Source organism: Globicephala melas, chromosome 4 (genome assembly GCF_963455315.2).
Source record: "Globicephala melas chromosome 4, mGloMel1.2, whole genome shotgun sequence".
Lineage (NCBI taxonomy): Eukaryota > Metazoa > Chordata > Mammalia > Artiodactyla > Delphinidae > Globicephala > Globicephala melas.
The window spans coordinates 92980224-93004772 of record NC_083317.1 but is presented as its reverse complement, the minus strand read 5'-3'; the positions used below and the strand labels follow the sequence as shown (position 1 = coordinate 93004772).

General features: G+C 40.2%; 1 protein-coding gene across 7 annotated transcripts in view; it reads left to right on the top strand.

Annotated features, from left to right (window-relative positions):
- Positions 1-585: 585 nt before the first annotated feature.
- Positions 586-24549, top strand: part of NLGN1 (neuroligin 1) — an 890617-nt gene continuing 866653 nt past the window's right edge. For 2 of the 7 annotated variants that reach the window (XM_060298409.1, XM_060298403.1), the window contains exon 1: positions 586-1393. The gene's annotated coding sequence lies outside the window, so the exon portion shown is untranslated. Of the gene's footprint in view, positions 1394-2523; positions 2791-24549 lie in introns of those variants that run through there. The other 5 variants (XM_060298410.1, XM_060298411.2, XM_060298408.1 and 2 more) reach the window with 4 other exon arrangements.

Sequence of the window (24549 nt, the reverse complement as noted above, 5' to 3'; positions counted from 1 at the left end):
AAGAGGCCAAAGGCAGTGGCTTTGCATTTACACTACTCCCACATAGGAGACTACAACCGACACGTCAATTCGGAGCTTACTCTGCCTCTAGCTGGTGCAAACAGAAAACAGGGGCGAGTTTGGTGGCAAGGGATCTACCAAGGGGGTGGGGGGGGGAGAGGGAAAAAAACAAAAACAGAAACTGAAGAAACACAGTAGAAGGCTGTTGCCTCTAACTCCTCACTCATACACCAAGACGAAAACGCCTGGGAGGGAAGCACAGGGACTCCGAGAACCGAGAAACCCGTTGCGTCCGAGGCCTCGCGGCTCCGCGGCCGTGCGGCTTCACTCACACGCTCCTCCGAGTGAACGTCACACGTGACGCCCGGGGCCTTTAACCCCTCCTGTCGCCGCGGACGCTGCGGGCGCTGCGGGAGGAGGGAGGGAGGAGGGCGGAACTTGTAAAGGGAGGGACCACCGCCAGCCTCAAGTCTGCCACCGCGGGACCCGCGCCCCCGAAGCCCACCCCCACTGAGATCGTGGCTCCGGACCCGGGGAGGGGACTTGCGGGGCGGGGGCGGGGGGGGCGAATGCTGTGCCACAAACCGGGAGAAGAGACGGTGGCAGGGGTGGGAATCGTGGCTCTGAGGGGGCTGGACGGGGTCGGAAGGATGGGTCTAGCTTGATTCAGACTCCTGCACCCGGCAACGCCACGAGAGAGGGGGGAGAGGGAGAGGAGGTTGTGCTGTGTGTGTGCGCGCGTGTGTGTGCGCGTGTCTACAGGTAGCAGCGGCGGCGGCGGCGGCGGCGGCGGGGACCGGAGCAGGGGACGCATCTGCAGCCACCTCCCCTCCTGTGGCTTTCGGAGGCGATTGCTCACTTAGCTGACGGATCTGTACCCTCGGGAGCTCTTCTCATCCTCTCCATTTCCACGCGTCTTAGGCGTCTTCCAGTTTCAAGTGTGTGTTTTGGGTATTTTATTTTTATTTTTTTTCCTTCTCCCTCTAAATCTTTTCGGGAATTCTTCATATTGAAGCAGGTGGCTCCTGGGACGAAGTCTTTGGATACATTTGGCCTGCCAAGTTTTTCTTTTCCCCGTCCCCTCCCTCTTTCAGAGGCATCTGTGGTGCTTTCTTTTTGGATTTACATACAGAAAACGTTTATATACCGACCGCTTAATATATAAATACATATACGCGTGCCCTAGCGCTTGGTTTTCGTCTCTCTTCCTGACAAAGCGGAATGTTTTGGAGCCGATGGATAACGAGAACAGTATTAACATTCTTTTGAGCCTGTATTTTAAAGAGGGGAGGGAGAGTGAAGAATTAACATTCGGCCATCGTTTGGCTGCACACTAAGCATCACGAAATATTTATGGTTGCAGATCAGGTGCAAACGGGGCTTAGAGAGAAAGGTAAGGGAGCTTCCTGCGTCCGCCGAGCTCCGGTGTTTTTCTTTATCCCGGGGATTGCCGAGAACTTCCTACTCCCTGCCTCTCCCTCTTCTTCCCCACCTTCCACCCACCCTGCCCCGCTCTCTCCTCCGTAAGCTTAACCCTTTCTCAGTTACGTTGGGTTGGGGCGGGGGCCGGGGGAGAGGGTTGCTGGAGGTGTAGACTTCTGTTAGAGTTTAAATGCTTCTTTCCCCTCTCTTCCCTCTCTTTCTCTCCCTCCCTCCCCCCCCCCAGCTGAGTAACTGAGTTTCCCAATCCCCTTTTAGCTGTTTTAGGAAGCCCATTTTGTCGTTTTGAAAAAGAATGCTACCTCGATAGCTGTTTTAAATATTTCTTGGTGCCAACCCCTACCTTGGTGCGTACCTCTATCCTCTGACGAAAATAAAGGCAATAAAAATAACGAACTTTCATGAACTGGGTGGTTTCTTTAGCACTGGGGGTCATGGAACCTCCCAAATGGTCATTTTCATTTAAAGAAGAGCCAATACCTCAGGAGGACTCCACAGTGGAGGAAATTCAGCTTCCGTTTCTGCGTACTGCCAGTTCATTTACTTGGAGGGTCATTTACCAGAGTTGAAGGGGATGGAGCTGAGTCTAGTATAGGAAAAACTACACGACACTTAATGCCTTTTTAAACCCACCCTTTACAACAAGATCAGTCCCTGTTTAACTGTCTCTGTACTTGGGAAGCGTTTTCAGACTCGACCTTTTGGGGAGAGGTGGGAACTTGCCCTTATTTTTCCTTTTTTCCTTTCAGCCTCCTTCCTCCTCCGCTCACCAGCTCTCGCCCCGGCACTTTGTAAATTTCCCGTTTTGCCCACCCCTCCAGGTGGGTGTTCTCGGCTCTTCTCCGCTCCTGCCCCCTCCGTCCTCTCTTCCTTGGCGCTTTCAGAGCAGATGCCTCTTCTCTTTTCTTGGGCTCCCTCTCCCCCCACCCCCTCGCGCCGCCCCCCGCGCTCTCCACCTGCCCCGGCTCGCCTCGCCCCTCCTCCCCGCCTCCCGCGGCGCCCTGACCCTTCCAGCCCGAGACCGGGTCTGCGGGCCGGGGGGCGTCGTGTCAGCGCGCCGACGACCCGGCGGCCGACGCGGAGCGTGCGGCGCGCGCGACGCGGGTGTGAGGAGAGACCGCGGGGGAGGCGAGCCGGAGTCGGGCTAAGAGGCCGGGAGAGCCCGTCGGAGCCGGAGAGCCCCGGAGAGAAGGGAGGAAGCGAGAGTGAGGCGCACACGCCGCCCGAGCTCGGGCGGAAGAGTGCAGTCGCCTCCGACGCCTTAGAGCGGCGCCCCAGTCGCTGCAGCCTTTCACCTTAGAGCGGTGTCCAGGGACCACAGAACCCAGGAGCCGAGAAATCGGCAGAGAGGTACCAAAGCAATAGGGAAAAGATTACGAGAGAGCGGGGAGGGTTTCCTGGCGAAACACGAAGGCTGAGCTGCTGGAGGAACAATGCCGCCTCCACTAGAAAACCCTTGCTTGAGGCCGGGGCGGAGCGCGGAGGAGCTGCCTCCAGCCTCGGGCTCTCTCTCCCCAGGCCCGCCGGCTCGTTCCGGGACCGGTTCCGCCTCGGAGTTTGACGGGGATAAGAAAGTTGCGCTTCCGCACAACATTTCCTGCGAAGTGGTTTTCAGATCTGCCTGGTTTGAGTCAAGATGTCACTCTCGGTAGATCCCCGCGATGAGCAGTTAATAGATTATGCATTATGGGGCAGTCAAGTCCCCTGGGCACAGAAGGTAGTCCAAACATTGCCGACCTTCTCCCTTGGCTCCCGACCGGCCAGCACAATGCTTTGGGAGGAGAGATGAAAAGCCGCCTGCAGTGAATTTAAAATTATTTAGGTTGAGATTTTTCAATTGGGAATGATTTATTCCAGAAGAGGTTGTTAGAGGGTTATAAAGATGAGAAAAATTCTGTGTTTATCTGAATCACGAGCAGTTGGCGTCCACAAAGGTATTCTTTCTTTTTTCATTTCCAGGACCATAGTGATACATGTAGGACTTAGAAAACATGGAATCAGAGAACTAACCCTGTATCTATTACTCTGCCTTTTTATAGGTACTCAATATACTCATTTTTCTTTTTTTTATACTGAAACTACAGTAGACTATTTTTGCTTAAATAAATGATCATGCTCTACATGAAAATTACAGTTATGTATTTCTCAAAAATTAATTGTGCTTAATTATAAATAAGACCATAGGTATAAAAATATCACTAAGGAAAGGTGTGGGTGCATGTGTTTGAGCATAAAACGTATAAAATGTCTCGGCATTTCATTCAGCCATTGTAACCTAGCAGAACACCAGCTTTCTGAAATGAGCTCAGAAGCAAGGGCCATGCACGTACTTAAAATATTAAGTGTTAAGTACAAAAACATTACGTTTACCGTGCCCTTGGCAGAGAATGAATCTCAAGTCTACCTGCTCTGCGGAGTGATTCACAGAGCAAGTGGAAGTTAATTATTACTCAGGCCTTCTGATTACATGGTTTGATTAAAAGAAGTAACTGTTTTCTGTAAGCCTGCTATTCTGCAGTTACTCTTTCCAATCCTATTAACGTAAGCAAAAATTGAGGGAGTCAGTCTTTCAACCGACTGTACTAGACTTCCTGCAGTGTGGGCTTCAGAAAAGCCCTCTTAAGCAACTCTCCTTTCCATAGTCTCCCTCCTCCCATGCCAAAGTACTTTCTGTCAGTCTTTTATTCCCTTAGTGGCGGTTCATTGTGTGAAATTTTCCTTTTATATTTAGGTATAACATATTTTCAAATATAAATGTCTGAATTGTTTTGAAATTGAAGGTGGAATATATACTTACAGAAGGTAGGCTGAGAACTTCATTTGCTGCAGGCAGAGTGTTTGAAGGTTTGATCACTCTTTGCATGGTTGGCTGACTTCCCTGACTTTAGAAAGTCTCTTCCAACCCTGAAATTCTCATATTTTATTCTATTCTTATTATTTCCACATGGTTATCCAGTAGCAGGGTCTATATCTTCCTTCAAATTTCTTTAAATTAGTTAGATACAATTTTATAGGATAATTAAGTAGCTATAACTAGAGAATACAGATATAAATAAATCTAAGCTCCAGTGTTATTGACAACTTTTTGAGGGGCAATATTGATATAGTAGGCATAGTTGAAAAATACCTCTCTGGGATTCCGTATGCTGAAACAAACCACTTCTAACATTTTTCTTTTTAAAGCAAAGCATAGTAATTTTTTATTTCTAGAATTCTTTTTTAAAATTTTTACACAAAGGAATTATTTTATGAATTATCAAACAAATACTAATTTGTAGTTTCTGTAAGCAAAACACAATTGGAATTAGCAATAACATTGGAAACTGCAACAGTTCAACAGTACACTTCTGCTACATTTTCAAGTATTTTGAAGTGAAGTTTGGTGTCTGTTTCTATCTTATTAGATTGTAAAGAGAAAGATGTGGTTCCTCAGTTATATTTAATTATTTGTAAATGGAATCACCCAAGTCCAGTTCACCAAACATTTATTTATTTTTTTCTAAACACAGTCTGGTCTTGCAGATCTTCTATCAGCCATGGCCAATGGCTCCTTATAGCTTGGATGGTAATATTTAGACCTCTGAGGGCATTCAGGTCTTTTCACAATTTACTCCCCAACCTTCCTTTTTAGATTAAAACACCTTCCACCTGGAACTCCTCCCAATTTACTCTGCATTCCATTCACCTGACTCCTTCTTACCATTTTTCCCCAATACTACTTGACATTTTAGGCTTCTGTGCTTTTCTTATACTAGTCTTTCTTTATGGATTACTTCCCAGCACATATACCCCAACTGTAGGATGGGAAAACATTTTGTTTCCTTAGAGTGGTCTTTTCTCTGTCACCCTGCTGTCCTTACTCTGAGCTCCCACAACATGTTATTCATGCTAGGAGTCCCCCACCTTTCACACTTGCTGATGATTGGCTCCCTCCCTGGAGAGTAAGTTCCCAGAGGTCAGAAGCCATGCCTAATTTATCGTTTCATTCAGAATGCTTAGCTCCATGTCTAAATATAAAGCAGGCCATAAGTGAATGATAAATGTATTATTTAGAAATACGTTTGGCTATGAGGCAACAGAAAATCTGGCTAACCGTGGATTAAGCAAATAAGGATTTATTTATCTCACATTATTAAAACAAAATCAGGAGAAGACAGTTGCTTAAGCATTTAAACAAGGAATCAGGTTTCATCTATCATCTAGGTGCTTTCCTTCTTATGGTCATAAGATCACTGCTCTGCCTCTGGCATCATGTCTGCTTTCTAGACCCAAAGAAGGAGGGGGCAAGGGAATGTAACAAAGGGTTTTCTAGCTCAGGATTTCTCAACTTTGGCGCTAGTGTCATGTGGGACTCATAAGTCGTTGTCTTTGTTGTGGAGGGAGTATCTTGCATGTGGGAGGCTGTTCGGTAGCATCGCCGGCCTCTACTCACTAGATGCCGGTAGCACCCTCCACCCACTCACCCACCTGGTTCTGAAAACCGAGACTATCTCTAGACGTTGCCAAATGTCCCTTAGAGGTTAAATCCTCCTGGGTTGAGAACTTGAGAATGATTAGAGTCTGAAGGAAGGAAATTCCTTGTTTCCTACTTCCCCATTTTTGCATTGCAGTGGTAGTGAGGATCTGTTTGATTTTTGTTTAATAAATGGTAGAGGGCTCTTTATGAGATTAAAAAAAGAAAAAAGGGAGAGGAAAGGACCAAACGAGCCTTCTCCTTGAGCATTTTGTCATTTTTGTGATGTGGACATTCTCCCCGTAGACTTCTATACCTACCAGAACTGTGTCAAATCACTACTTCTACATACCCGACAGGTTGGGAAACATGTTTTTCCTCTGGCATACCACTACCTTGGAGAAAATCAGAATCTGTGAAAAAAGAAGGGGAAACTGATTCGGGATTGGAAACTAGAAGTGTTTGATACTGTGACAGAATAAATGAATATGTAAAAATCACCTAAATATTTCAGAAAGGAGAAAAAGTAAAGAAAAAGTAAATAGCCATAAAAGGGGATAGATATAATTTTTCACATGCTAAATATTCATAAAATAACTGTGATAACACTGTGATTTTATTTTTCCTCTGGATGATAGTTTACTTGGAAAATAACAGCAGAATGGAGGCATCCTACTCTTCCTGGCATTTTTTTTTTTTTTTTTTTTTGGTCAGAGAGCACCCTGTCTTCTTCAATCTATTGAATAAAGCAATAAAAGTTGCTATTCATGCTTACAAATTAGTCATCAATCACATGAGAAATGTTGTCAAGGAAAGAAAATGCAGATCTTTGTTTTAGTACTCTTTTCTAATGCATGTATAAAGATAGCACATGCGAGTGATGGCATTTGGTAAAATAATGGTTTTTTGTACAGGTGTATTAGCATGGACTGTAGTAACTTTAAATTAGGTTGCTCAGTTATTCACCTCAGTGTAGTTTACCATTATAGGGAAGAATTCTGCCTTACAAAGATGTATCAGTATTGCCCTGATGACCAATGATCTTATCTGATTGATACAATTTTTTCCCATGAGCTTGTTGAATGCTGATTTTTGCTCATGTCTGTGTAGAATATAGAAATATAAAATATGGTGTCTGTTACGAAACCTTGGCATGCAAGCAACACAATACCCAATTAAACATCTAAACAGTAAAGAATCATCTCTCAGGACAAGGATTATGGAGGTATACTGGTCCACAGTTGGCTACCTCAGCAGTTCAAGGATGTCACAGCTCTGGGACAGCTTTGCTGTAATTCTCTTGGCTCTCCATTTTGGAAACAAGATAAACAATATGACTACCACCAAGCCAAACACTACCTCTTCAAACAGTCCCACCCAAAGCAAAAAGAAGAGAGGAAGTCTTCTTCTCATGGAAATGTCTCTTGTAATCAAAAAGGAAAATTTTTTCCAGAAGCTATCAGCAAACTTCCCTTTATGCCTGATTGACTAAAACTATGACATCCCACTCCTAAACTAATCACTGGCAAAGAGATAATACATTGCATGACTGGTTTTGATCAATCATAGTCCTTCCCCAGGGGCTGGAGGAGAGGTCTGCTTTCCCTGTGGACATGGCAGTGTTACACTTAGACAAAATCAGAGCTCTTGTTAACTGACAGGAAGGAGGCAATAGTTGTAACCTAGGGTACCTAATAGGATGTGCCATAAACATCATGCCCTGACCTGCTTGAAGTTCTTATAATATGGAATGTCTACACTGGAATTAAGTGCACACGCCCACGCACACACACACACTCATACACACAAGAATTAAACAGTCTTTGGATCCGTGGACATAAACTGTACACATGTCAGGCTGCATGCTTCTGATATAGAATGATTGCTTTCATAATGTTCCAGAGATTTTTTTTCCAGTATTATCTGGAGAACTATTATGCTACATTCCACATATAAATCCAGAACCCTACATTTTCAACTTATAACTGTATCATAATAACAGAAACCACAGTTAAAGCAGAGCATGTTCTTCTTACTAAATAAGTCATCTATGTTTGTCATATTATCTTATATTCATAAATCAGAAATAATGTGAGAAATGACTGAACACTGTTGCCAGTTATTCTCATGAAGGACTTGATATCAGTTATGCCCAATTAAAATTACTTCCCTGCTTTTGATAATTGTTTACTTGGAGAGTCTAGGGGAGGGAACTAATTTTTAGCTCACAAGGCAGTATCTCATTAAGCATTCTGAGTCTTTTTTTTAAGCACAGAAAGCCGTATTTTCATTTTTTTTTGGTCTGACTTCATGGATGCTCAGAGCCAGTTTTGTGTTCAGTTGAAAAAGAGGTCCTGAATTATCTCCTTTTACCCTGTTTCATTATTTGAATCCATTTTAAAACTTAAACTTTGGTTGAAGATTTGATTGTATTTGGGCTTTTTATCATAAACTGCTTCAAATTATTTTTGGAAGGAGGAAGTATATGTACATGTATATATACATGTACAAAAAATGAATGGTGTCATACATCACTCAATAAATGTTTTCTTCCTGAAAGAATATATGTTTAGAGATTAGACAATATTGTGTGCAATAAACTCTGAATTATGCTCCCATCAACATGTACAATAGGATTTCAGGGAAAGGAGATGTGAGTGATGCCTGGGCCATTCGAGAGAGATATACATTGTACTTTTGCAGACAGATGGAAAATTAAGGCAGGGTGGGTGGAGGATGTATAGCTGAAGTCATTATATGTATTTTGCTCTATGACCAGATAGCAATTGGTTTTCAGTTTTTTTACCCTCTATCCTCAGTATTTCAATAACCACCTTTCTACCCTATAACTTCTCCCCAATATAAAGGGGCAATTAAACTTTAACACCAAAGCTACACGGTAAAAGAACCGTGAACTAGAAAAGAATGGATCTGATTTCTCTCTTTGTTCCAAAGCAAATTTTGTGGTCGTTGGCAATCTTCTCTGTTACCCCTGGCGTTTCAGAATGTATGTTCAGAGTCACATCTTTGCATCGTCAGTGCTCTATTTTCAGGCTCCAGGCCTGAAGCGGTTTGCAGCACAGCTACCACCTCTGACCTGGGCTCCTTGCCTCCAGGGAAACTGATTTTTGAATCAAACTTAAAATGATAATGAGTAACTCCATTTGTGTTTGGGGTCAGAAACATATGCTTCCCCTTTTTGTTTTAAGAAGGCATATTTGAAAGTGAAAACTGAGTGAAATTGGGTTTTAAATAGTTCACATTTTAGTGGACACATTTGTATCAAGTAAAGACCACGAGGGGAGGGCGTGTTCTAGGCATCTGTCTGACCTTCTCTCCACTGGACTTAGCAGCGTCTTGTACTTCAGCATATCCACTGTGAAATAGTATGGTTTACAGTATTGACCCTAAGGTACTGCAAGTTTCTGAGGCTTCCCTTAGGGAATAAAATGTTTAATTTTATTGAATACTTTACAAATATTTCATTTAAACTAAGGAACCACTGACTACAGGACACATCGTTATTTTACGAATGCTTTAGAAAGAAGCAGCATCCCAATTAAATCGTTATACAATGCTTTCCTACCACTTAGAATTTTATACTTTAACAAAGAGCAATTTAGACTTAAATAGATGTAGATTTTTCTAATATATTAATCTTATGCATGTATAAAAAGTATATTAAAAAACACATTGGTTTAAGAATTCAAAAATTTTTGTCCTATTTAGATTCTCACTCTTTTGAATCATTTTTTTTTTGACTCAGAGTCATATCCATATCCATGTTTTTCCCGACAGTAGTCTGTGTGTGTTGGTGATAGACCCTTTCTTAAGCGTACTTCATGGTTGTCTTTAGGATTTCATTCCAAGCAGCTGATACCTTCTGAAAGTTTTGATGGTGGTGTTTTGTTGATCTTACTAGAATGTGACAGTTGAAGATTTTCAGACAGCAACCAGATCTCATATTTCTTCCTTCAATTGTCCTAAAATATCAGGAGTGATGGTTGTCTGGTCGTGGCAAGAGAAATACAACCAATTTTCACATACAAAGTCAATGGCAACTATGCCTCCACTACTGCTTGGCTATAAGGAATTATAAAATGCATCCTGATTTCAGAGATATTAAAGGTTAAAAAATAGTGTGTCAGAGTCAGTGAAATATGGCAACTTTAATGATATATGTGTTCTCATTTTTAAACAAGCTAGTGGAATAATGATAATTAATTAACCAAGCTATTTAATTAATCTCTAAGCTTTTGGATAAGAGAGAATAATACGTAATTCTTAGAGAGTGTGATTAGAATCTAATTCTAACCCTTTTTATTCTCTATTTACCCTCCCAGTTTGCAATGTACAAAATGTAGCTAGTCTTCCAGATGGATAATGGTAGGATGAAAAAAGCACAAGACTAGGAATCAAGGGACCTGAGTTTATAGAGCAGACTCTTCTGATAACTATGTGTCACTTCCTATAATTCACTTCATCTCTCTGGGCCTTGGTTTCAGTGTTTAAAATATATAGTTGGACAAATTGAAATTAAATGTGTCTTTTGGGTCTCAGAACTGTTTTGGGGAAAGATTATCAGTAATAAAGAATGTTTATAATAATAATATATATATATATTTAAGCTGGTATTATATAGGTATATAGTAATAGAGATGTGTCACTCTAAACTGGTAAGCTTAAGATATACAATATGTATTGTATATCTTTAAGATTATACAGCTTTTTTGGAGGTTTACACATGCATATCTTATTTGCTATTTAAAACAACTGTAAGCAATGCAGAAGGTTCAAAAGAACACAGTTAAAACTGAGGACCCTTCTTCTCAAACATACTGGAATGGAAAGATTATTGAATAAATCAAAGCCAAATAAAGGATGTAGACCTGGGAAGAGGCAAGGAGATAATGCATTTTCCATCAAGAACAAAGAAAACTTCCACAAGGAATGAACTATCACTATATATAAATGTTCTGCTTAAAAAGAGAGTCATCAGTAAAAAGCAGGAGAAAATTAGCAGGTAAAAATGAAGTTTCTTTTCTAATTTTTGTTTTATCATTACTCAACGCCATACTACTGATTTTAAAAAATATGAATAAAAGGAAGAGGAGTCTTGGCTTGGATCAGTCAGATGCTACTATTTGTGGATATATCTTGACAGTTCTTACTGTGCAATTCCACAGACAACAGTGATTCTTCTCTGTATTGTATTTGAAAATTGCCACTGCTCTTAAGTGGTCAGAAAGCTGGGTACTTACTTTCTGATGAATAACAAGCTCTCCAAAGGTGCCCCACTCTCTTTTCTCTCATTGTAGCTGTAGTCACCACAAAGAAAACATGATGTTGCCATAAAAGTGAGTTGATTTATACAGCATGAAGAAACCTTTCCCTATTTTTTTAAACTACATATTCTGGAAGCTCTCTTTTAAAATAATCAAAGCGTGGAATATGTAAGATAGAGATATAATATTGCTGCAAGTAAGTAGATTTTTATTGAATAATTAATTAAATTATTTTAATCCTCTATGTAGGTCCATTTGTCCATAAGAAAAATATTCAAGATAGTAGTATTTAACATGGAGAATATTATTTAATGGTAGAGTCTTACACCATAAAATAGGATGTTGAGATTATATTTACATTGCAATCACTATTTTATGACTAAAAGGGAAAAATCACAATTTTTGACCACAGATGATCTGTAAAACATGTTTTAAAAAGAGAACAGTTCATTTTTAAAGCTCTCAGTAAATATTCAGTGGTATTTCCAGCTGAGAAACTGAATGGGCCATAATGGTTTTTTTAGACAATTATAGGGCAACCTTCTTAGATTGCAGGTGGCAAAACTGAGGCTGAGATAAGAAATGACTTGCTCAGTACATACAATGATAGAACTTGGACTGGAACATCCCAATCTTCATGTAATATTTTCATGCATCAGTTTTACATACAGGACAGTAATACATATACCAGCATCATATATGATTTGTATCTGTGATTATAGAATTATTAGTTTAGAAGTATAGGCAATAATTGCCAGAATATAGGAAGAAGAGAGTTTTATTTTTAGGAAGGTTTAGTGAAGAAAGTGTTACTTGAAGGACATTGGGATATGAATGAATGAATGGAGAAGAAGAGGAAGTAAAGCACGGCTTGATCAAAAGCAGTAAAAATTAAGAATAGGACATGTTACAGAGGTAACTGGTCATTCTAGACTTTTTCAAAAGGAAAAAAGCAAAACCAAAACCAAAAAACATACCAATCCACAGTAATGTTACTGTAGAAAAGAAAGAAATGTACTCATTGAGAAAATTCATCTCATTCCGTGTTCAGTAGTTTGGCTTAGGACCTATGCAGATCAGAAATATAAATTATATACTTATCCTGAGATAAACAGGTCCTTGGAAAAACTGGTTTATATTACTCATATAAGAAGAAACTCATTTCTACCGGAAAGCAAATTAAATTATTTAAAATGGAAAATATGACTTTCTGAGTATGTGTTTATGCATATGTGATTGATGACAAATCCATCTGAGATCATTTGATTGTTTGTCATCAAAAGAGGAGATTCTTATCATAACCTGCCTAGATACTATTTTCTAACCTGGGTACCCTCTCCGCAGGAAGTACTAGAAACACTCTGCCTCTCCAAACATACCTTCTTTCCCAACCTCCCTTTCAATATAATGCTTGACTGAATCCTTCCAGATCTGCTGATTATAGGACACTTATTGAAATGTCCCATTTGCTTAAGGGAGAGAGGCTCTAGTTGGTGCTAATCTGCCTTTTAATACCCAGCAATCATCCTCATCATCACTTAAACAATTGTCACATTTCTAAGGTCTTGGAGGTGCAGTTTCAAGTGAGATACATTCCTCAGTTTCTACGGAATTGCACATGAAATCAACATGTCCCTCCTGACTTTCCTTGAATCCACTCTCTGTAAAAACAGCAGCTCATTTTGGGAATCGGTGAGTAGAATAACCAGCACCTAGGGAACAAGGAAGGAATCAGTTAGAAGAGCATGAGCATGTTTTCTACAGAACTCCATAAACATGGTCATGATTTCTCACAAATCGGTGCATTACGACTCTGCTAGTCAGAAATACGCTGGGAATAGTCTTGGTATTCAATTTAGAATGTCATTCCCTCACCAGTCTTCTCTAAAACTCTAAAGAAGCATGAGGCTTCACAGAACCACCTCTCCTCCTGGGGCCCTGTCTGTACCATGCAAACCCATAAAGAACAAGAGAGTGAGGTGATGCTGGTATAGGGCAGAAAGAGGGCATAATCACTGGAATGGAAACCTCTATCAGGGAGATAGAATATAAAGAGCATATTTACGTTTGCAATATGCTTTAAATCTGCTATACTTAAGCTTGCAAAACAGTTTTATATATGTGTGTGTGTGTGTATCTATTATCTATCTACCTGTCTGCCTATGTATCTATCTATCTGATTTAATTGAAAATTGTAGATGACTGCCTGATATCAGAAAGTATGAGAAGAAACAAGTACTTTTTTTGGAAAGGTTATTAATATTCCATATACTCTTTAGATGAGAAAGGGGAGAGACACTAGGAAATGTGCTCCTGGCTGCTGGGAAGATTAACCCAGCATCCATCTATCAGTCTGTATATGTTTTTCTTATCCTCATGAATCTTATTTCTCTCCTGCCTCCCACCCCTGTACTCATGACTCCTGATCCCTGCAGTATATTCTGTGGTTCCCTTTCTGTATCTAAAACCAACACTCAAATTAAAAATGTTCCATTGTACCATGGGACTATTGCAAAAGCCTCCTAACTATGAATGTCAGCAACTAACACTCTAGTACAAATATGTTTGTCTGAATTTTTCCCTCCCCCATGTGATACTTGGCTAAAATGGATGAAATAAAAAATAGACAGGTATTGATGAGGAAGGCCTGGAAGATCAGTTTAAACTAGGACCATTTCCAGTGAGATGAAGCCTCTGTTCATGCCAGGTGCTTACCAGAAGAATGCTTTAGGGTTCTAGAGAGAGTCCAAGAGGCAATCCCTGGAGATGGTGGGGGATTGAGGAACTGGGCCATGGGAAAGGGGCAAAAAATGAACAAGACTGAGGAAAATGAACTTATTCTGCCTCACTCTTTAGCCCCAAAGGTGATCCTGTTGCCAAGATAGTACAAAATGCGTTATTCTTTGTAGTCTTCAAACTTTCTTTGATTTAGTTTATGTATCTGTCCAAAAGGGTTGATGTTGTCAACTTCATAGGGCTGTTGTGGGATTAGATGAAGTAATGTATTATAGCACCTTTGTCCGGCACATAAAAAAATGTCCAAATGTGTTCTTATTACCATGATAACCCTCCACAAATATATACAAACACACTCTCTGCTTACTCAGTAATAGGCACTTGATACATATTTTTTTATGCAGCAGGTTAGACATAGTGCTAGGCATAGTAGAGAAGGCAAAGCTAAGTCAGACCCGGTCTGAGACATTCAGGGAATCTTTCTTTTTGCCTCTGGAGGCTTTGAAATTAGGCTATAGGGTGTTCTACATCATTGTTTTGGCTAATGCAAGGAAGATAGGGCTGTTTTTATTTTACAAGCTCATGGAAGGAAGGGTAAAGCATTTAGAAATGGTGAAATTGGCAGCTTCAAAAAAATTCAAGGACTCTATCAGCATTAGAATGTGAAAACATTTGAGTCAGGCTTGCTAGGGAGTGAGTGTTTAATAGGCGCCTTCGTAAAATCTCCAAACTAAGCTGTATCATTTTCTATACATGCTTAAATCTATTAATTACAAAGCAACTTTAATTATACATAAAGTATGCCTCTTCAATCATGTTTTAATCTCACATGAAAAAAAATTAAATTTATCCCAAAGTTATTTTCTGCATTTCAATTCTGATTTTTAAACTCTGGCATATTCTGTACCAAAAAATTGCATTAAGCTAATGTTTATGCTTGCACATAATCCCACACTTTCAAGGCAACACTTAAAATATTCAGAAGAGCTTCACAAGACGGGGTAGTTTAATTCTGTTGTTGACTCAGAGCCATTGTTCTTCACAGTTAGAGCTCTGCTGGCATAGGCTACATATGGTCACTTGTTTTCTCAGTGTACAGAGTGATATAATGCATTAACATTCTGGCTGATGGTGGAAGCTATGCTGTGCTTTAGAGGAATGTATCAGGGAGGATGTACTGCCTCTTGGAGAGAAAGGAGGACAAGATCAACATGGGAGAGCCTGAAGATTGCAGATTGCCTTTGACTAATCACCATTGCCTTACAATGTGGAGACTGACCTAGGAGCCTAGACTTCAACCATTGGCTGTCTGTGGGTAGGACTTGTATTGAAAGAGCAGTCATTGGAGACAACTATGGATCGCAGCCATGAGAGGAGATTTTGCTCGCTTCTTTCCCACTGCCATTAAGTGATGCTGTTCTGGAGCCCTCAGTTGCCTTTTGCAACAGACTATTTATGACACCATGTTTGCTCCAATCACTATTATGGAGTCCACAGGTCAAAGTGGAATCCAGGGCTGGAGAATTGATGGCCGCATGGAGGTCTGTTAGAAGTACTTAAGAAGTTTCTTGGGGCATTAGAATTTCAGGAACAAGGATGGGGGTATCTGGCCAGGGTTTAGTGAACATGACTTTTCTTTTACCTTTTGCAGTTCTCTTTGGTGTATATGAAGTGAAGGAAAAAGGCCAAGGAAGAAATTGTGTCTATTCCCATATCATAAAGGATGTCACCCTTCATCTAATTTTATTCCAAGTGGAATTGTATTCCAAGAGACAATTCTAGTGATGCAGGCCCTCAGGGCTTCTACTTACCTTTCCCAGCAGCTAATCTGGTTTACATCTATGGCTGTGAATATTAAAAACAAACAAACAAAAAAATAAAACAAAACAAAAAATCCCAAAACTAATACTAGTGGCAGCACCAGAGGGAGCCACTTACACAGTTTTGTCCCAAGCATCAGCAAAGCTGACACTAAGGCTTGAAATGCAGAAATATTAAGATTTTATTGTATTTTCTAAAAAAGAATAGCAGAAAAGTTGATGATATGTAAAATCTGTTAGCAGCAATCCCAAATTATGGGACTAGTAGCAACCACTTCATTTCTCCCACTTGAAATATTTGCCAGTGGTAATTGCCTGGCTGTAGTCCAGAAAGTAAATCATATTTCAAAATGTTAAATTGTATTTGGAGCAAGAGGTATCTCTCTGATCCTGCCATTGTCCCTTTGCAAAAAACTATCAGCAAGTTTGTATGTTTGAAACTTATGCCAGTTTACTGTTTTTGTAATGTAAATGATGCTATGAAAAACAAAGATGAAGGATAAAATTCTAGATGCACGTTCCAGTGCTCAAACACATCCTCTCTCTCTCTCTGTCTCACTCCCTGTCTCTCTCTCACACACACCCATACACATGCAAACAGACACATACAAACACATGCACACACATATTTGCACTAGAGATTTTGTTGTAAAACAGTGGAACCAGGATTGCTTTAAAGACATCAGGTAAGCTTGTCTTTGAGTCCCATAGTGGGGAAGAGAAAATCTGTACACTGAAAGGAAAATAGAAGGCACATAACATTATTAGCATACTGACATTTTTTATGAAGAGTTAGTCAAGTGCATACAGTCCTGAAGATAGTCTCTTTAATACCACGCTTGACAAGATATTTCAGGAAAATGTATTGATTCCAACTGTCTGTTCTTGGAGGGGAGATTTCTAGGTCCTCTGTTGTTTTACCTTTGCCAATTCTAACCCCAATCATAAAAACATTGGAAAGGGAGAATTGCCTTTGTTCTTTGAACAAAAGGGCTTTATTCTTAATACTGCTGAGCACCCACCAGCCTTGACAGCATCAGGTAAATTTCATTACACACAATCACAAGAAAGAATGATTCTATCAAGTAAAATGATCTCCATGCTCATGTAATGGCACTTTCTTGACCTGATTACGGTAAAGTCTGCAGTGCATAATGCTGACAATGAATGCTTTTTCAGGTTCCTTTCCAGGTAACAGTCATTCTCTTCAAGACAGTACTTGATTATTTGTGGTTTGTGCTACAGATGGAAAGGAGAAAATGAGAGAGAAGATTAGTTGCACTTGACTCTCTGGCAGTACTTATCCTTCTTTGTTTATAACAGTCTTTCATTGTCTTCCTGTACTGCCGCCCCAGCCAAACTGCTCCCCTGATAAATTGCTCATACTTAATCAGTTTATGAGGGAAGTGGTTGAGGGAGGGTAGTTGGGGGTATTTAATGTGATCTGATCTAATGTCCTTCTGCCTGTGGGACTTCAGTCATACAGATTTGCCTCTGAGTCAAAGAAGCATGTACCGCTTATTTTTTGGTTGGTTTTTCTATCTATCTACCTATCTATCTACCCACCAATGCATCTCTGTCTATTTTATATTTCATTTTAAAAATAGTACTTCCAAATCTAGAGAGATGAACCATTACTGGGGAAAGAATCCAAAGGAATTTTGCCAGCTGCCAGGAGTCTAGCTGACATCCATTAGCACTTCCTCAGGGAGCCTTGGCTCGCAGATGTCTAGAGAAGTTCTGGGACTAGGCCATGGGTCATGTGGGGAGGCCTGGATCTAAAGATATCAGGTGATCTGCCCACTCCATGGGCAAGAAGGGAGGAAGAGACCTTTTCTTGCTTGGAAGAGGATGAGGGAGAAATCATCAGTGGCGATAATGTGGAAGGCAGCCATCAATGGCAGAGGGGTTGGTGTGAGCTTTGCAGAGAGAGGGTGCCCCAGAGTGCCTCAGTGGCATCTCCATTCTTAGGTCACTGGGATGTGTGACATATCAGAACAGGAATCCCAGAGAAGGGGGCATGTAGGATCTGAAATGGTCATCCTCACACCTTGTTGACCCTGGGCTATGTCTTGCAGCAACGTGGTAGCTGTACCACTGGCTTAAGAGAGAGAGGAATTCCTGAACATTGATTTGAATGTGAGAAAGGAGGTACTTATTATGTAGTACTTGTCTTATTCTGTTCTGGCTGCTATAACAAAAATACCATAGACTGGGTAGCTTAAACAACAGAATTTTTTTCCTCATACTTCTGGAGGCTGGGGAGCCCAAGATCAAAGCACCTACAGATTCAGTGTTTGGTGAGGGTTTAGTTCCTGGTTCCCAGACAACTGTCTCCTGGGGTCTCTCTTATAAGGGCACTAATCTCATTTGTGATGACTCCACCCTCATAACCATATCACCTCTCAAAGTTTCCACCTCAAAATATCATCACATGGGTGATTAGGTTTCAATATACGAATTTGGGAGGGACACAAACATTCAGTCTATAACAGTACTATTATTGGTAGTATGCAAAAAGCTGGGCAAGGGCAGAGGGCAGGGCAAGTAGAAGGCCCAGTCTCTGCTCAGGAATGATTAGATGGTGATATTTGCGTTGGGATGGCAAAAGAGCAATCTTCAGGCAGCTAGAATAGCAATGGACTTAAGGGATCAGTGTTTTTTTCTTTTAATCTTCCCAGAATTACTGCTATACTTTGTTTAGCAGAGGGCACATGGAGGCTTCAGTTTGCTACCTCAGAGGGAGATCAGGAGCTTTAGATAAGTAATTAGAATGACATTGTGTGTTGTACTACTCTTAGTTTCCCTCTGTGATTAGCAGTAAAACCCTTGAAAGGAAAAGGACCTGCACGTTTATGTCTTTGGGGAGAGCAAGGAAGGAGGATTTGGGGGGCAACGTCTCACTTTGAAGTCAGATTTATTGGAGCTGGACCACAAGGGGTGGAGTGAGTGGTATTAAGGCTGAAGGTATAGGACCTAAAAAGATAAACAGTAGGAAATAGGAAGTCTGACATGGGAAAGAATCTTGGGAATTAACAGTGGAGAGGCCCTAAGACATCCACATATGAAAACCTCCATCAAAGAAATTCACCTGGAACTCCTAAACAAATAAATTGAAATAAGAACTCACAATAAGATGCAGAAGGAGACAAGGGGCACTGAAGGAGGAAACTGCAAAGTGAACAAAACTCTTCCTTGGTCTTTGGTTCAATGTTTATCAAAGCAAAGTCAGAACACCTGGAGTATCTTGAAAACCATATTTGTTTTTTGAACTAATTGTGATTAAAGGGTGATTTCAAATGCTTTGATTTAACATTCCTTCAAATAATTATAGTAACTCAATGGTATATAGTTAAATTCTGTACCTTCAAGTAATGGTTTCAGCAAAAACCTCTTTTGTCAAGTGCAAAATAGGCAAATTTACAGCTCCCTATTATACAGGGATTGCTGTTTAAATCTAAGGAGATTGCAGGGGATGGGAGGGGGCGATAATTTAAGGCAATTGACAGGCATTATATCTCTTTCTCTGATCCTTAATTTTTTTAGTCCTCGACAAGTAATTTAACAGTGTGAAGACAAATGTTGGTTGTTCCTAGAAGAAGTCAGATGAAGAAGAGCTTGATGCAGTGGATAGTGCACTGCATTTAGAGTTGGATGATGTACATATAGGTCCTGTCCTAACTTTGCCATATATTAATGATTGGTGGAAGCTGCTTAACCTAGCTCAGTTTTTACCCATGAAATGGGAAAGACGACATATCCTTGCCTATTTCACAAAGTAGTTGTGAGGATCAAGTGAGTCAAAGTCTGAAAGGGCATTTTATACACTGTTAAGCTCTATGTGAATATAGGGTACTGTTGAATACAGCAGAGCTGAAGGTAGAATCCTCTAGTGGAGTCAGGAAGTGGAGTGATTCAGAGTATAGGCTTACAGTCAGAGGGCCTAACTGTCAATTCCAGCTTAACCATCTGTCATTTGTCCTCTCTATGCCTCAGTTCCCTTATTTATAAAGAAAGATAAGGATAGCTCTACCTTTGAAGCATTTGGAAGTCTAGGGAGAATGTAGATAAAATGCTTGGCACAGAGCGTAACACATAAGGATAAGTGAATCAAATAAATATTAGCTATTACTAGGTGTGATTATTATGGTTGATTCTGCTGAGTTTATTTAACTTGGAAATAATAAACCTTTGAACTTCACAGAAAGGGATCTCGAAACCCAAGCACTATATTTCTATATAATACTCACATCAGTTTATCTGGATATGTAGTTTGGAAGAGCGAAGGACTGAAATCTATATATTTTACAGCTAACAGTGTACAAGAAGTACATCAATTTTTTTTTTCACTTGGGGAATTTGGTGACCCAGAATTTAGCATTGTATTATTGGGATCTATCTATCTATTTATCTATCTATCTATCTATCCATCTGTCTATCATCTATCTATATCTATCTAGTTTTATGGGCTGCTGCATCCTTCAGCCATCATCTCTTGTGTCACATCAACATCAGGAGGGTGAATGAACATCATGCTGAAGGGGCAGACCTGTTTGGTCACAATGAAGGAATCCTGAGAACTCCCCTTCCCCATTCTATGGCCACAACCATGTTTACTGTGAGGCAGAAAAATACAGTATCCAGTGGTGCACAGATGTTTTAGAAACCACAGATGATTTAGAAAAGGGAAGTGCAGAGGTGTTTCTTTCAACTCCTTGTCTCTCTATTTTCTGCTATTACCTTCCTTTTATTTTTTTCCTCCTTTTCTTTTCTACCCTAAACATGGCCCATCCACATTCTTCCCACCTTCTCTCATTTTTTCTTTTCTTTTTTTTTTAACATCTTTATTGGAGTATAATTGCTTTACAATGGTGTGTTAGTTTCTGCTTTATAACCAGGTGAATCAGCTATACATATACATATATCCCCATATCCCCTCCCTCTTGTGTCTCCCTCTCACCCTCTCTATCCCACCCCTCTAGGTGGTCACAAAGCACCGAGTTGATCTCCCTGTGCTATTCGGCTGCTTCCCACTAGCTATCTATTTTACATTTGGTAGTGTATATATGTCCATGCCACTCTCTAACTTCGTCCCAGCTTACCCTTCCCCCTCCCCGTGTCCTCAAGCCTATTCTTTAGTAGGTCTGCGTCTTTATTCCTGTCCTGCCCCTAGGTTCTTCATAACCTATTTTTTAAGATTCCATATATATATGTGTTAGCATACAGTATTTGTTTTTCGCTTTCTAACTTACTTCACTCTGTATGACAGACTCTAGGTCCATCAATTTTGTTTCTTTTTATGGCTGAATAATATTCCATTGTATATATGTGCCACATCTTCTTTATCCATTCATCTGTCAATGGACACTTAGGTTGCTTCCATTGTCCTGGCTATTGTAAATAGAGCTGCAATGAACATTGTGGTATATGACTCTTTTTGAATTATGGTTTTCTCAGGGTATATGCCCAGTAGTGGGATTGCTGGGTCGTATGGTAGTTCTATTTTTAGTTTTTTAAGGAATCTCCATACTGTTCTCCATAGTGGCTGTATCAATTTACATTCCCACCAACAGTGCAAGAGGGTTCCCTTTTCTGCACACCCTCTCCAGCATTTATTGTTTGTAGATTTTTTGATGATGGCCATTCTGACTGGTGTGAGGTGATACCTCACTGTAGTTTTGATTTGCATTTCTCTAATAATGATGTTGAGCCTTCTTTCATGTGTTTGTTGGCAATCTGTATATCTTCTTTGGAGAAATGTCTATTTAGGTCTTCTGCCCATTTTTGGATTGGGTTTTTTTTTTTTTTGATATTGAGCTTCATGAGCTGCTTGTAAATTTTGAAGATTAATTCTTTGTTAGCTGCTTCATTTGCAAATATTTTCTCCCATTCTGAGGTTTTTTTTTTTGTCTTGTTTATGGTTTCCTTTGCTGTGTAAAAGCTTTTAAGTTTCATTAAGCCCCATTTGTTTATTTTTGTTTTTATTTCCATTTCTCTAGGAGGTGGGTCAAAAAGGATCTTGCTGTGATTTATGTCATAGAGTGTTCTGCCTCTAAGAGTTTTATAGTGTCTGGCTTTACATCTAGGTCTTTAATCCATTTTGAGTTTATTTTTGTGTATGGTGTTAGGGAGTGTTCTAATTTCATTCTTTTACATGTAGCTGTCCAGTTTTTCCAGCACCACTTATTGAAGAGGCTGTCTTTTCTCCATTGTATATTCTTGCCTCCTTTATCAAAAATAAGGTGACCATATGTGTGTGGGTTTATCTCTGGGCTTTCTATCCTGTTCCATTGATCTATATTCCTGTTTTTGTGCCAGTACCATACTGTCTTGATTACTGTAGCTTTGTAGTATAGTCTGAAGTCAGGGAGCCTGATTCCTCCAGCTCCATTTTTCTTTCTCACGATTGCTATGGCTATTCGCGGGTCTCTTGTGTTTCCATATAAATTGGGAAATTATTTGTTCTAGCTCTGTGAAAATGCCATTGGTAGTTTGATAGGGATTGCACTGAATCTGTAGATTGCTTTGGGTAGTATAGTCATTTTCACAATGTTGATTCTTCCAATCCAAGAACATGGTATATCTCTCCATCTGCTGGTATCATCTTTAATTTCTTTCATCAGTGACTTATAGTTTTCTGCATACAGGTCTTTTGTCTCCTTAGGTAGGTTGATTCCTAGGTATTTTATTATTTTTGTTGCAGAGGTAAATGAAAGTGCTTCCTTAATTTCTCTTTCAGATTTTTCATCATTAGTGTGTAGGAATGCAAGAGATTTCTGTGCATTAATTTTGTATCCTGCTACTTTACCAAATTTATTGATTAGCTCTAGTAGTTTTCTGGTAGCATCTTTAGGATTCTCTATGTATAGTATCATGTCATCTGCAAACAGTGACAGCTTTACTTCTTCTTTTCCAATTTTGATTCCTTTTATTTCTTTTTCTTCTCTGATTGCTGTGGCTAAAACTTCCAAAACTATGTTGAATAATAATGGTGAGAGTGGACAACCTTGTCTTGTTCCTGTTCTTAGTGGAAATGGTTTCAGTTTTTCACCATTGAGAACGATGTTGGATGTGGGTTTGTCACATATGGCCTTTATTATGTTGAGATAAGTTCCCTCTATGCCTACTTTCTGGAGGGTTTTTATGATAAATCGGTGTTGAATTTTGTTGAAAGCTTTTTCTGCATCTATTGAGATGATCATGTGGTTTTTATTCTTCAATTTGTTAATGTGGTGTATCATATTGATTGATTTGCGTATATTGAAGAATCCTTGCATTCCTGGAATAAACCCCACTTGATCATGGTGTATGATCCTTTTAATGTGCTGTTGGATTCCGTTTTGCTAGTATTTTGTTGAGGATTTTTGCATCTATGTTCATCAGGGATATTGGCCTGTAGTTTTCTTTTTTTGTGACATCTTTGTCTGGTATTGCTATCAGTGTGATGGTGGCCTCATAGAATGAGTTTGGGAGTGTTCCTCCCTCTGCTATATTTTGGAAGAGTTTGAGAAGGATAGGTGTTAGCTCTTCTGTAAATGTTTGATAGAATTCGCCTGTGAAGCCTTCTGGTCCTGGGCTTTTGTTTGTTGGAAGATTTTTAATCACAGTCTCAATTTCAGTGCTTGTGATTGGTCTGTTTATATTTTCTATTTCTTCCTGGTTCAGTCTCGGAAGGTTGTGCTTTTCTAAGAATTTGTCCATTTCTTCCAGGTTGTACATTTTATTGGCATGTAGTTGCTTGTAGTAATCTCTCATGATCCTTTGTATTTCTGCAATGTCAGTTATAACTTCTCCTTTTTCATTTCTAATTCTATTGATTTGAGCCTTCTACCTTTCTTCTTGATGAGTGTGGCTTATGGTTTATCAATTTTGTTTATCTTCTTAAAGAACCAGCTTTTAGTTTTATTGATCTGTGCTACTGTTTCCTTCATTTCTCCTTTTTTCTTTATCATTAGCATAGATGATTTTCTTTCAAGAACCATTAGAATAGTATTTATATATTTCAAATATTTTATAATGTTTTGCAAAATAGTGTTTTTCTTACAGTAGCTTATGACTTGGCAGGTCTGCAAACAAATGCTTAGAAGTATAATGAATGCAAAAATTATTTTTACCTTTATCTTTGTTGGCCCCTCCTAATTCTTATCCTCTGCAGTTCTTTCCCAAAGCTAATGTAAATGGAGCAATAGCTATAGCTATAGCTGCAGTAAGTTACCACCTTACTGCTTGAGAGCATAATGACATAAACTTGTTGAAAGGCTCTGGGGGCTTCCCTGGTGGAGCAGTGGTTGAGAGTCTGCCTGCTGATGTAGGGGACACGGGTTTGTGCTCCGGTCCGGGAAGATCCCACATGCCGCCGAACGGCTAGGCCCATGAGCCGTGGCTGCTGAGCCTGCACGTCCGGAGCCTGTGCTCCGCAACGGGAGAGGCCACAGCAGGGAGAGGCCACAGCAGTTAGAGGCCCGCGTACCGCAAAAAAAAAAAAAAGAGAGGCTCTGGAATTTGGGGGTGCTATATGTTAGTGGTAATTTGACTTCTGCCCATCCCATTCCTATTTTGTTGTTCATCAGTTGGTAAATGGATACCTGCCTCATAAAGAGATACTTTGACAGGGAATGGGCCCCGGAGCCTTACCTGAGAGACTGAGGTCCTGCTACCTGCTCTCTGCACACCCTGAAGCCAACTCATCATCTGTGTTATGGTACATGCTTCTAAATTTCCCTAGCACCATGCCTGCCCTAACACTGGATATTTTATTGCTCCTGGTTCCCTTCCTGCCCTGATCCATGCCCAAGGCTGTACTCTATGCTTTTGT